This window comes from Chiloscyllium plagiosum, unplaced genomic scaffold (assembly GCF_037043375.1).
Source record: "Chiloscyllium plagiosum isolate Xiang-an unplaced genomic scaffold, Cpla_swu_hap1 HiC_scaffold_41, whole genome shotgun sequence".
NCBI classification, from domain to species: Eukaryota; Metazoa; Chordata; class Chondrichthyes; order Orectolobiformes; family Hemiscylliidae; genus Chiloscyllium; species Chiloscyllium plagiosum.
Window position 1 is genome coordinate 11,733,497 of NW_028270179.1, and position 12,404 is coordinate 11,745,900.

The following is a 12,404-nucleotide window of genomic DNA, read 5'->3' on the forward strand; positions in this document are numbered from 1 at the left end:
AAGGTTCCGACTCAGATTAGAACAATCACAGCTACCTGACGGAAGGCATAGTATTGGTGAAAGATTTTTGTCCTTCTTCACTCCACCAGCATAATGAGAGATCTCGTGAAAATGTTTCAATGACGCTTGATAAGAAGGGGTAAGATGTGGCGTGATAGTATCAAAGTAGTGTTTTGCCTCGCCAAACTTATCACCTAAATTTGCTATTACTCTTCCCTGGAGCCCACGTCACTCAAATTCCACTGAATCCGGTAAGGTGGAGTTTAGAAACAGCAAGGAGAAGCAAGCATTGAAGAAGAGGGAGAGGGGAGAACTACAGACCAGTTAGCTTGACATCCAGAAGAGGGAATCTGTTGTAATATATTACAACGAATGTGACGTTGGTCATTTAGAAAGTAATAGCAAAATTTGAGAAAATGATTCTGCACTTATGAAAGTGAAGTTATAATGTTGGTTAAGGTATAAAGAATGGAAAACCAATGGATGTGTTATGCTTGGATATTCAGTAGGATTTTAAGAAAAATTCTCCCAGTATCATAGTAGAAAAATTGAAGCAATGTATCTTGGGAGGAATATGTGCGAATAAGAAGGTAAACGTTAGGATTACCTTCATTTAAAGAGAATCAGATGTAGATGATAAAGTGTCATCCGCACTGGGAGAGTTAGCTTGCTATCTCTCCATGGATGCTGTCTGACTCGGTGTTATCTCCAGCATTTGTTGTTTTCATTGCAGACTACAGAATCTGCAGTTATTTACTCACGCTAAAAGTAAATATGTCCTGCATCGTTTACACACAGTGTTGGTGAGCCTGTAACTGGAGTACTGTGTACAGCTTTGGTGTCCTGTTTGAAGAAAGAACATAAGGATCACATATACTGAATGGGCATTCGCCAGATAAATTCCTCAGGTAGCAAGATTATCTGATGAGGAATCTCGCCCTGTGTTTCTTCGAAATTCAACCCACGAGAAGTAATTTTAATGAAACCAGGAAAACTCACAGAGAGGGGCCTAACTAAAACAAGTACATGGAGAAATGTGAGCAGGGAAAATTAGGAAAACTCCCAAGCTCTTCCACAAGGACATCAATCAGGGAACAATATTACCAGGGAACGATTAAAGCCCATTAGAAACGAAGAGGATAATTTGTGTGTGAATCTGGAAAACGTTGATAGATTGTTACAGGAGTGCTTCACTTTTGCTTTACTCGAGAGAAGGAGGATACAGGGACAAAATTCGAGAAGATGGACTGTGAAGTTCTTGAGCAGATTGATATAAGCTGGGAGCGCGGATTAATGGTTTTAGCTGGTATAAAATTGCACAAATGGGCCAAATGAGCGTTATCCCAGGCTTCCATTGGAGACAAGAGATGAAAGTCCCTGGCCATTTTTTCTATGTAGAATCTGTTCATAGAAGAAATGCCAGAGAACTAATGTGGTCCCATTTTGCGGGAAGGGTGGTGCAGATAGCCAAGGGAACTTTCGACCTGTGCATTTCAGCTCACTGTTAGGGAAACTACTGCAGCAAATACGAAAAGAGAATGTTGATGTCCGTTATGAGTAGAAATGTTTGATCACGCATAGCCAGCATGGTTTTATTATAGAGAAGTCAATCCTGATGAATTTTATAGCATTTTAGAAAGGGGATCATTGATGTGGTTTCCTCTGTCATTCCCGCCACCTCCAGACAGACCCACACCCAGGGATATATTTCCCTCTCCACCCAATTACCATTCAGTAGAGACCACTCCCTCCGTGACTCCCTCGTCAGGTCCACACTCCCCACCAATCCAACCTCCACTCCCAGCACCTTTCCCTGCAACTGCAAGAGGTGCAAAACTTGCGCCCACACCACCCCCTACCCTCCCTCCAATGCCTCAATGGATCCTTCTGTATCCATCGCAAATTCACCTGCACCTCCACACACATCATTTACTGTATCCGCTGCACCCGATATGGTCTCCCCTACATTGGAGACACAGGCCGCCTACGTGCAGAATCTTTCAGGGAACACCTATAGGACACCCGGACCAACCAACCCAACTGCCCCGTGGCTGAACACTTTAACTCCTCCTCCCACTCTGACAATGACATGCAGGTCCTTGGCCTCCCCCATCGACAGATCCGGGCCACACGACACCTGGAGGAAGAGAGCCTCATCTTCCGCCTTGGAAAACTCCAACCACACGGGAGGAATGTAGATTTCTCCAGCTTCTACATTTACTCTCCCCCCACCTTATCTCAGTCCCAACCCTTGGATTCAGCACCGCCCTCTTGACCTGCAATCTTCTTCCCGACCTCTCCACCCCCACCCTCTCTCCGGCCTATCACGCTCACACTCACCTATCCTTCCACCAGGTATTCCCAGCGTCTCTCCCCCCTACCTTTTATCTCAGCCCACTTGGCACACCAGCCGAATTGCTGAAGAAGTGCTTATGCCCGAAAAGTCGATTCTCCTGCTCCTCCAATGCTGCCTGGCCTACTGTATTTTTCCAGCTCCACATTTTTCAACTGTGGTTTCTGAGCCAGGCATGTGTCACAGCCCCACATGGAAAACTGATGAAGGAAGTAAAATGTCATGGAATCAAAGTTACCTTGGCAAGTTATAACCAAAATTGTTTTAATGGCAAGAGTCAGAGAGTGGTGGTAGAAAGCTGTTGGTGTGATTGTAGACCAGTGTGCGGTATTGTATCACAGGGGTCAGTGTTGTCTCCCTTATTATATGTGGTATTCATAAATATTGTGGATATGAATGCGGAGTGCAGTGGGGTGATTATGAAAAGTAAGTGTGATAGTGAGGACGAATGTCGCATGTTATGGGAAGGTTCAGATTGAATGGTCAGATATGCAGGAAAATGGCGGATGGGTTGTAACCCTGATAAATTATGAGGTAATGCACTTTGGAGGAAGGCACCAGACACAGAGGTACTGAGTGAATGACTCCACACAAGTAAACTCAGAGGGTGCATCTCCACGCATCAATGAATGTGACTAGACAGTTTAATGGGCTAGTTGTGCATGCATTGTAGACAATAGGCATTGCCTTTATTCATTGAGGCATTGATTACGTGAGTTATACAGGAATTCGGTTAAGGCAAGATGGAATACAGTGTGCAGTTTTGGGACCACATTACAGCAAGGAAGTGATTGCACTGGACGGGGTGCAGAGGAGATTAACTATGATTACGAAGAACATGGAAATGGTGGATTGACAGCAGCTGTTCCTATTAGTCAAAGCGCCAAGTACAAGAATAGCACACTTTCAAACTGGAGGGTTTCAGGTTTAGAGATGATTCAAGAATTGTTCTTTTTAAACACAGAAGGTTTTGGGTTCTGGAATGTTCTTCCTTAGAGGGGAATTGTCGTGGGTAATCTCACAACCATTTCAAAGTCTGTGGGCGAGCACTTGAAGTGTCATAATATTCACGGTTCCTGGTCTTGCGCAGGAAAGTTAGACTAATGTAGATTGTGCCGTATTTCTGACGGTACAGAGACTGTATATCTCTGGCTGTATGATTCTGGAAGGTTTATCATTGCTAATCTGAAAACAGAAATGGATGGTTTTCTGAAGTGTATTTTAACAAGAGGTATAAGAACGAACTGCTAATGTAAATGGTAAGAGAAAACAAGTGAAGCTTCTTCACAGTCTGCAACCAGAAAATGAAAAATGAAGAACAGGTAAACGGCAGAACTATGAAAGAAATACTTCAGTTCTTGTCTTCACAGAAGAAAACAAGCCAAAAAAAAAACTCCCAGTAATACTGGGAAACCTAAGCCTGGAGAGAAAAAAAGAAATAGAATGAAGTTCGGAAAGACACAACTTGGCAGAAACTGCTGGGACTGTAAGTAATGGGTTCAGACACAGTCAACATAGATTTATGAAATGTGAATCATCTTTGAGAAACTAACTGACCAATAAATTGCGGAGAAGCAATGGCTGCAGTGCATTTGAGTTTTGAGAAAGCTTTTTGATAATGTCCCAATCCTAGTGCGCAAAATTAATTCTTGTTGGAATGGGCCTAATACATGAATATGGTTTTTGAATGGGACAGCTGACAGGAAACAGTATATAAGATTAAAACGTTTTTGTATGTAGAGCAAGTATCGTGGGATATCACACAGATCGGTCCTTATCACCCAGCTGTTCTCAATACATCTCAATTATTTGTCTAGATTAGAGTGCTGCTGGAAAAGCACAGCAGGTCAGGCAGCATCAGAGGAGCAGGAAAATCGACGTTTCGGACAAAAGCGCTTAATCAGGAATAGTTTTTTTTGTTGGCCAGGGTGGTCAGGTTTGTGGATCTTGGGAAGGAGGTAGAATCGGGCGGTGTGGAGATCCTGTTCAATGAGGTTGGAAGGCGTGGGTGGGAGATCTCCCGAGGTGAAGAGGTTCTCTATGGTCTGGGAGACGGTGGCTTGGTATTGGGAGTGGGATCATGATCGAAGGGCGGTAGGAGGAGTTGTCTTCGAGTTGGCGTCTGTCTTCAGTGGTATAGAGGTCAGTGCGCCAAACTACAACTGCACTAACCTTATCTGTGGTTTTGATGGTGAGGATGGGATTGGAGCAGCGGGAGTGGAGGGCTGTGCGATGTGAGGGTGACAGGTTGGAGTGGGGGAGGGGGGTAGACAGGTTGAGGCGAATAATGTCTCGGCAGCAATTGGAAATGAAGAGATCGAGGGCAGGTAATAGGCCAGCACGGGGTATCCAGCTGGATGGAGTGCGTTGGAGGCGGAAGGTGAGTGGGAGTCCTGATAGTAAAAGTGTGCTCGGAGTGGGAGGCAGCGGAAGAGGTGTTCAACGTCATGGCGTGTATTAAGTTCATTGATGCGTGGGTACAGGGGCATAAAATGAGGCCTTTGCTAAGGACGAATCGTTCGTCCACAGTGAGGGGGAGGACAAGGGGAATGGTGAAAACCCGGCATGGCTGGGAGCTAAGACCTGGTGTAGGTATGGAGCAGGCAGTGGGGGCGGAGCCGTAAAATGGAGTAGGCGTGGTGTTAAGTGGAATGGGGTGGAGTCATGCATAGGGGTGGTGTTCCCCTCAGGGTTCTGGTGGCGGGGATGGAGACAGAGTGATCTGTTGTGGGCGTGACAGCAGAATGAAGATGAGTGGCGTTGGTGGGGGAAGAATTCGTGGTGACCACAACAGTGGGGGGGGGGGGAAGTCACTGAGTGTGTGACATCAGCGATGATGTGAGGGGCGGAGGTGATATCACGTGTTGGGCATGAGGAATTGTGAGGGGCAGAAGTGGCTGTGGAAGCGGTCATGATTGGGGCGTAAGTGACGTTATCATTCACCGTGGGGATGGTCGCTCCAGCCGCCACATGTCTAATGGCATCCGAGAAATTCCAGAGGCCGGGGGAATCTTCTGGAATGCTTGAGGGGTGCTGCTCATAGGGGTGGATATATACAAGTTGGTTGCGCTTACAGTTTTTGACGTTTGAGATGGTGTTGAAATACTGGTTGATAAGAGTATGAATTCTCCTGAGAATATCGTACAGAAGGGGTCCTTTGCAGTTCTGAGAGAGTGTGGCCCTCAACTGATGCAGGCCTGAATGTAGAGAGGTTAGGTGCCAGTGCATGGCTGCGAGTGTGGATCAAAGGGTCTTGAGGGAGAACTGTTGCTGGTGGTTTTGAATCTGTAGTCTACTGTTTGTCCTGTTCGGTTCTGAACTCTGCTGGTTTAAACGTGGTCTGGAGTCTGTGTGGGATGAGTGGCTTACGGAGGCAGGCACTGAGAAAGCAAATGTGGCTGTGGTAGCGAGTCTGTTTCAGGACATAGTTGAAGAGCTTCAGGACAAAGAAGATGACTTGGGGGTTGCAGTGAAAGAGGGACTCACTGAGATTCTTGGACAGAGAGGAGGAAAACGTTTTCAAGGCAGGCATCCTTGCAAGAGGATTCGCAGTATGGTTAAAATCAACTATGTAAAACCAAAGAGTGCAGATGCTGGAAACCAGAGTCGAGATTAGAGTGGCGCAGAAAAAACACAGCAGGTCAGGCAGCATCCGAGGAACAGGAATATCGACGTTTCGGTCATCAGCCCTTCATCAGCATTCCTGGGTGAATCATCCACTCAACACCACTGGCTAACGACGGTGCAGCCACTACATCCTTGTCCTTTAGAATTATACATAGGGCTGTTCCATTATTTAGGATGGGGAAAGTTGGGGATCCCTCTCCTCCAGTAAGCTGTTTGCTCGTCCATCTCTATTTATAACTGGATGTGGCAGCACTGCAGAGCTTCGATCTGACCTGTTGGTGTTGAAATCATTTTACCCTCTCTATCTGATGATAGACCTTTTGTTTAGAACGTAACCAATCAAGTGTGGTAGCTTTAACAGGTAATAATCAGGCTGAGGTACACATTGTTCTGTCTCTAGCATGTCCACCCACACTCGTCACTGAACAATAGATCAGCTTTTTGGTAATCGTAGACTGAGGGATTATCCCGGTCAAAAAGTGACAGGTTGCGGTTGAATACAACTCTGCTTCTTCTGCTGCTGTGGTCTGCAGTACTACATCAATGTTAGATATTCTCCTTTCAGAGGGAGAGGAGCTCGAGTTTTAAAGAGAATTTTTGACCTGAAAATGATTTGAGGGCAACAAAAACTTGGTCACGAAAGAGGAGTCATAGAGTCGCAGAATCATAAAGTAATAAAATATGCAAACAGACCCTTCGGCCCAACGTGTCTATGTGCACCAAGTTTCCTGAACTATTCCTATTTGTCTGCATTTGGCACATACACACTCAAAACCTTTCCCATTCATGTTCCCATCCAATAGACGTTTAAATGTTGGAGGTATATTCCCCCTACCGTTTTCTCTGACAGCTCATTGCATATAATTAGCATAGTCTGTGCGAAATATTTACCACTTAGATCTCTTTTAAATCTCTCCCCTTTCACCTTAAGCCTTTGCACTTTGGTTTTGCACACCTCTTCCCTAGGGAAAAGGGTTTGGTCATTCACCCTATCCATGCTGCTCGTGATTTTATAAACCTCTATGAGATCTTCCACAACCTCCTACGCAATAGGGGAAAAAAGTCGCAGTCTATACAGGCTATCCTTTTATCTCAAAACCTCCAGTGTAATTGACACCATTTTAAATACTTTTGTACCCATTCCAGTTTATAACATCCTTCCTAAAACAGGACGACAAGAATTGTCCTCAGTTCTCCAAATGTAGCCTTCGCAATCTAGTGTTCAGCAATCACATGATGACCCACTCCTGTACTCAATTGCTCTGATCGATGACGTTGAGTGGGCCGATTGCCTTCCACATCACCCTTTCTAACTGATACTCCATTTTCAAGGAACTATGCAATAGCACCCTTGCTTCTCTCTGTTTGATAACACTTCTCAAGGCCCGATCATTAACTGTGTAACTCCTGTCCTGATTTGTGTGACAAAATGCAACACATCGCATGTATGGCCTCGTCAACAAACTTCCTATCTATGCTTCATATATTCTCGTCCAAGTCATTTATTAAAGTCATAAATAAATGTGGACACAATACTGGTCCTTGTGGCACACCGCAGCTCAAAACAAATCTCTCCCAGGATCCGCTGTCTCGCATTGTCAAGTCAATATTGTGTTTAATTGGATGGCTCCCTCTGATTCCCTGTCATCTAACCTTAGTAACAAGGCTACCATGTGAAACCATGTTGGACGTCACTAAGTTCCACGTAGAGAACGTATGCTGTTTTACCTTCATCAATCTTCTTGATAACCTCTTCAAACATTTCACCGAAGTTGGTGAAACAGAAATTCCCATACACAAAACCATGTTATCCATGATCAGTCCATGCCTTTCCAAATGCATGTAAATTCTCTCTCTCAGAAGCTCCTCTGAACATTTACCTATCCCTGACATCAGACTCACTAGTCTGTAATTCTCTATTTTTTCCTTGCAGGCATTTGTTTTTGGATGAAGGTTACAACATTAACTGTCTTCCAGTCTTCCAATACCTCACTCGTGGCTGTCAATCACATCAAATAAACACCGAGATAACTGCAGATGCTGTAAATCAGTTAGAAAAACAGACGTTGCTGGAAAACCTCAACAGGCCTGGCAGAATAATAGCAGAGACCTCAAAGGTAACATTTTGGATCCAGTGATCCTTCCTCAGAACTCTCAGGAATGATAAAAATACTTTACCAAGGGCGCACGATAATTGTATCCGTTGCTCCCGATGCGGTCTCCTCTACATTGGGGAGACTGGGCGCCTCCGAGCAGAGCGCTTTAGGGAACATCTTCGGGCCTTCCGCACCAATTAACCACAACACCACGTGACCTAACATTTCAACTCCCCCTCCCACTCTGCCGAGGACATGGAGTTCATAGGCCTCCTTCACCGCTGCTCCCTCACCACCAGACGCCTGGAGGAAGAACGCCTCATCTTCCGCCTCAGAACACTTCAACCCCAGGGCATCAATGTGGACTTCACCAGTTTCCTCATTTCCCCTTCCCTCACCTCACACTAGTTCTAAACTTCCAGCTTAGCACTGTCCCCATGACTTGTCCGGAATTGTCCTACCTGCCTATCTCCTTTTCCATCTGTCCACTCCACCCTTTCCTCCCTGACCTAGCACATTCATCCCCTCCCCCACTCATCCATTGTACTCTATGCTACTTTCTCCCCACCCCTTCTCTAGCTTACCTCTCCACGCTTCAGGCTCACTGCCTTTATTCCTGATGAATGGCTTTTGCTCGAAACGGCGATTTCGAAGCTCCTTGGATGCTGCCTGAACTGCTGTGCTTTTCCAGCACCATTAATCCAGAGCCCCAATATTCCCTGTCATATCTTGTTCCTAATTTCTGCTGGCCTGGAACACAAACCAGAATATCCAGTCCCCGAACTCTCATTATCTCACTTTTGAAAGATTCCTACCTGTTGGAAGTCACTTTACCTGCGAACAGCATCCGAATCTTCTGTTGAAAGTTCCTGCCTAACGGCATTAACATGTGCCTTGCCCTAATTCAAAACATTGACACGTGGACCAGTCCTATCCTTTCCCGTATCAATTTTCAAACCAGTAGAATTACGGTCAGTGGTCACAAAGTGCTACAACTTTAACGGGTCAGTGACTTGCCCTGCTTTATTTTCCAAGAAGAAATAAAGTTTATACGAGAAGAGATCGGCCATGATCTTATTGAATGTCAAGGCAGGCGTGATTAGCCGAACGTCTGTAGTTATCAGGGTGTTTATTGGTGAGTGTGCGTATGTGGGTGTGTGCGTGCATGCACGCGCGCGTGTGTAAGTCTCTGTGTGTATAAGTCTGAGTGTGTGCGCGTGTTTGTGTGCATGCGCGCTTGTCTGTATGTGTGTATCTTTCTTTGTCTGTCATTGTGAGTGTGCTTTAATGTATTGGTTTGTGCATCTCATAATCTACATTTCTGAGCATTGGCATTTCTGTTCTTTTGGCAGTGAAGCCATTGCAACGGGAATCACAATGTCCTCCCTTACTCTGTCACTCCATTTGTCCCTCCCTCTTGTGTTTAAAGTGATAAAATACCACCGCCTGCTGGCCGCCCCACGCCACTACACTAGCAGCATCTTTATTTCAGAAGGGCATCAAAGTCAGTTACTCTCCATTTGAAATGATTTGAGTTGTTTTCATTGTCACGTGGACGCTAATGAGTGCAGTAAAATGTTGGTAATGTCTTCACTTATGACGCCATGTTAGGTACAAGAAATCTGGGTACAAATTCTTCAGTACTTTGTCCAAAATGGAAAGAATAAACAATGATAGCCAGCAGAAGAATAAAAATGGGAAAAAAATGCAAGTGTCTCGGATCACAGTCTCTCATACTCCAGTCTGTACCAGAACCGAGGCTCCAGACAGCACCCGCGCCCAGTCACCAGACTACACTCGGCGTAGTCACCAGAATGCGCAGGCTTGACTCTCCAAATCGCGCTGGACCCAGTCTCCAGGCTGCACCAGGCCTCATTCTCCAGACCGCACCGAGCCCAGTCTCCAGTTCACACCAGACCCAGTCTTCAGAATGCACCATTCCCATTCTCCAGAAAGCACATTGCCCATTACACACTGGGACAAGTCTTCATGCCGCACTCATCTCAGTCTCCAGAACGCACCTCACCCGTTTCCCGGCCGCACTGTGTCCAGCCTCCAGACCGCAACAGTCGCAGTCTACAGACCACGCCGGCCCACGCCGGCAGACGCCTTGATAGATCAATTCATTGCTGTGGTCTGCATAGGTCTCCGTGCTGGACACTAACCTAGTCTGAGTTTATACGTCACTGTACTGCATGTGTCAAAATAGCTCCGAGAGATTAAAAGTTTATCTCGGCTGAGTTTACAGGTCAATGCACTGGCGTATTCTGCACAGTTTTATTTTTGCAATCTGCAGAATGCCGGGTTGGACCGAGCAAAGCTTGATCTACAGATTGCTCTGTGCTGAACAGATATGTCTTCCAGTTTGATGAATCTCTTGGTGGAGTAAAAATGTGATGTAATTAAACATTTCAGCTGATATGGCAATGCCTTTAGATATTACTGTCGTGATTATACTCTCCGTATCTCACTCCCTTGATGGAGCAGTACAACCATGCATCGTATATCATGTTGATGAAAGTCCACTGTCCTGGCAGCAGCCATGACATCTTCATTCGGGAGCAGTCAGCGCATTCGCATCGTCTTCGCGTCTCTATCTAGAAAGAAAGGATGGCCTGGCGAATACAGACCATGCCCCTGTAAAATGACTCAATACATTAACACTCTCACCAGTCCTCACCGCTACCCGACCACATCAAAATGTTCCGTCTGTACTGAGAGCAATGGGGCCCCCGGGAACATCAGGGAGCTGACCATCAGGGAGATGGAGCAATACTTTCCATGTCTCAACGGGTTAGAATGATCCATGCAGTAAACATGTGTGACTAATGTCTATTATCTTTATCCTTTTATGTCATATACATCCTGCTATTCTTCCTGTAAAGTCAGAGATTCACAGTTACCCACGTTATATTCCAGCCTCCAAATTGTTGTATATTGCTTAATCAATTAAAGATTCTCTACTCTCGCTTGATAACTTTAATTCCTGCTGATCTTAGTGAGAATACGTTTGTTCCATTTCTCGACAATGACAAATAACTGAGTCCCGATCACTCGTCAGTGTGTCGCTGCAGTTATTAATTTGTGTTGAACAGATACAGACTGATTTATCGCTAACTTATCCCTGTTCTAGGCTTAGTAAACAGTCTTCCCCGTATACCTGTGTAGCAGCTTTGAAAGGCTGAATATGCCCTTCCATTTTCTGTGTCACCGATATAAGAGATTAAACGATCTGATCCAATTGATGAGTAACAGGCTCGAATGGCTGAATGGCCTAATTCTATTGCTTTTAAAACTCTGATTGGGCTGAATAGCCTACTTTAGTATGGATGTAATTGGGAATGGTGACGAATATTTTGGCACCATCAGTGAACAGTACACATCTGACTTTGTGCTGATAGCCCACAGTGCCTCAGGGATGCCCAGTTTCAATTTGCTCGGTCCTTCAGAAGTATGCCCTACTTCGCAGGAGGTAGTTCCAATTAACACAGTGGGCAGTATCTTCAGTATGAGGCTCAGACGTTTCCTCCGCCAGGACTGTGTGCTGGGTGCGCCTACAGATGCTTTTAGGGAAAGATCCATCTGTGAGAACTACTTTGATGAGATTGTTTCTCTCTTCTGGACTCCCACGTCCTTTCCCACAGACTAGATGCTGTATGTTAGAAGCCTCTCCATGCTCACTCTTTCGTGAAACTGTGGAGACACTCTTGGTGATGGACACTGAAGTCATGCAACCAGAGTGCGTTCTGTGTCCTTATCACCCTCAGTATTTACTCTGATTTGCTTTCAAATTCGAATTGAACTGAGTTATCTCTGAGGGGTGATGGCAGTAGACACCCATCATCAGGCGATCTCCTTGACCAGCTTTGACCTTTACCATGAGATTTCCCGGGTTCTGGAATGAATGTTGGGGGAATACGAGTCTAACTACTTTCCTGACCGCATCCTACGGTTTCCCCATCACCGGTGAGACAGGATATACCCAGGGTGGGTGATGGGTCTTCATGAAATATTGCCCATCAGTTCTCGTTCTGTTAATATGACGGTGTCACACTGTTTCCTGACGGGACGTGTTGCACCGCAAAAGCACAGCACGTCAGGGAGCATCCAATGGGCAGGATAATTAACGATTCCGGCAGATAGCCTTGAATTGGAATGAGACTTGTGGAACAAGGGGTGGCTGACAGATAAATGGAAGGGTTTGTGGTTGGGGGTAACGCATCTGAGAATGCAATAGGAGGATGAAAAAGGCGGAGAATGTGATAGAATGAGAGGAGGGTGGAGCGGATGGATGGGAAAGGTGATGAACAGGTGAAGAAGGCTGTGCT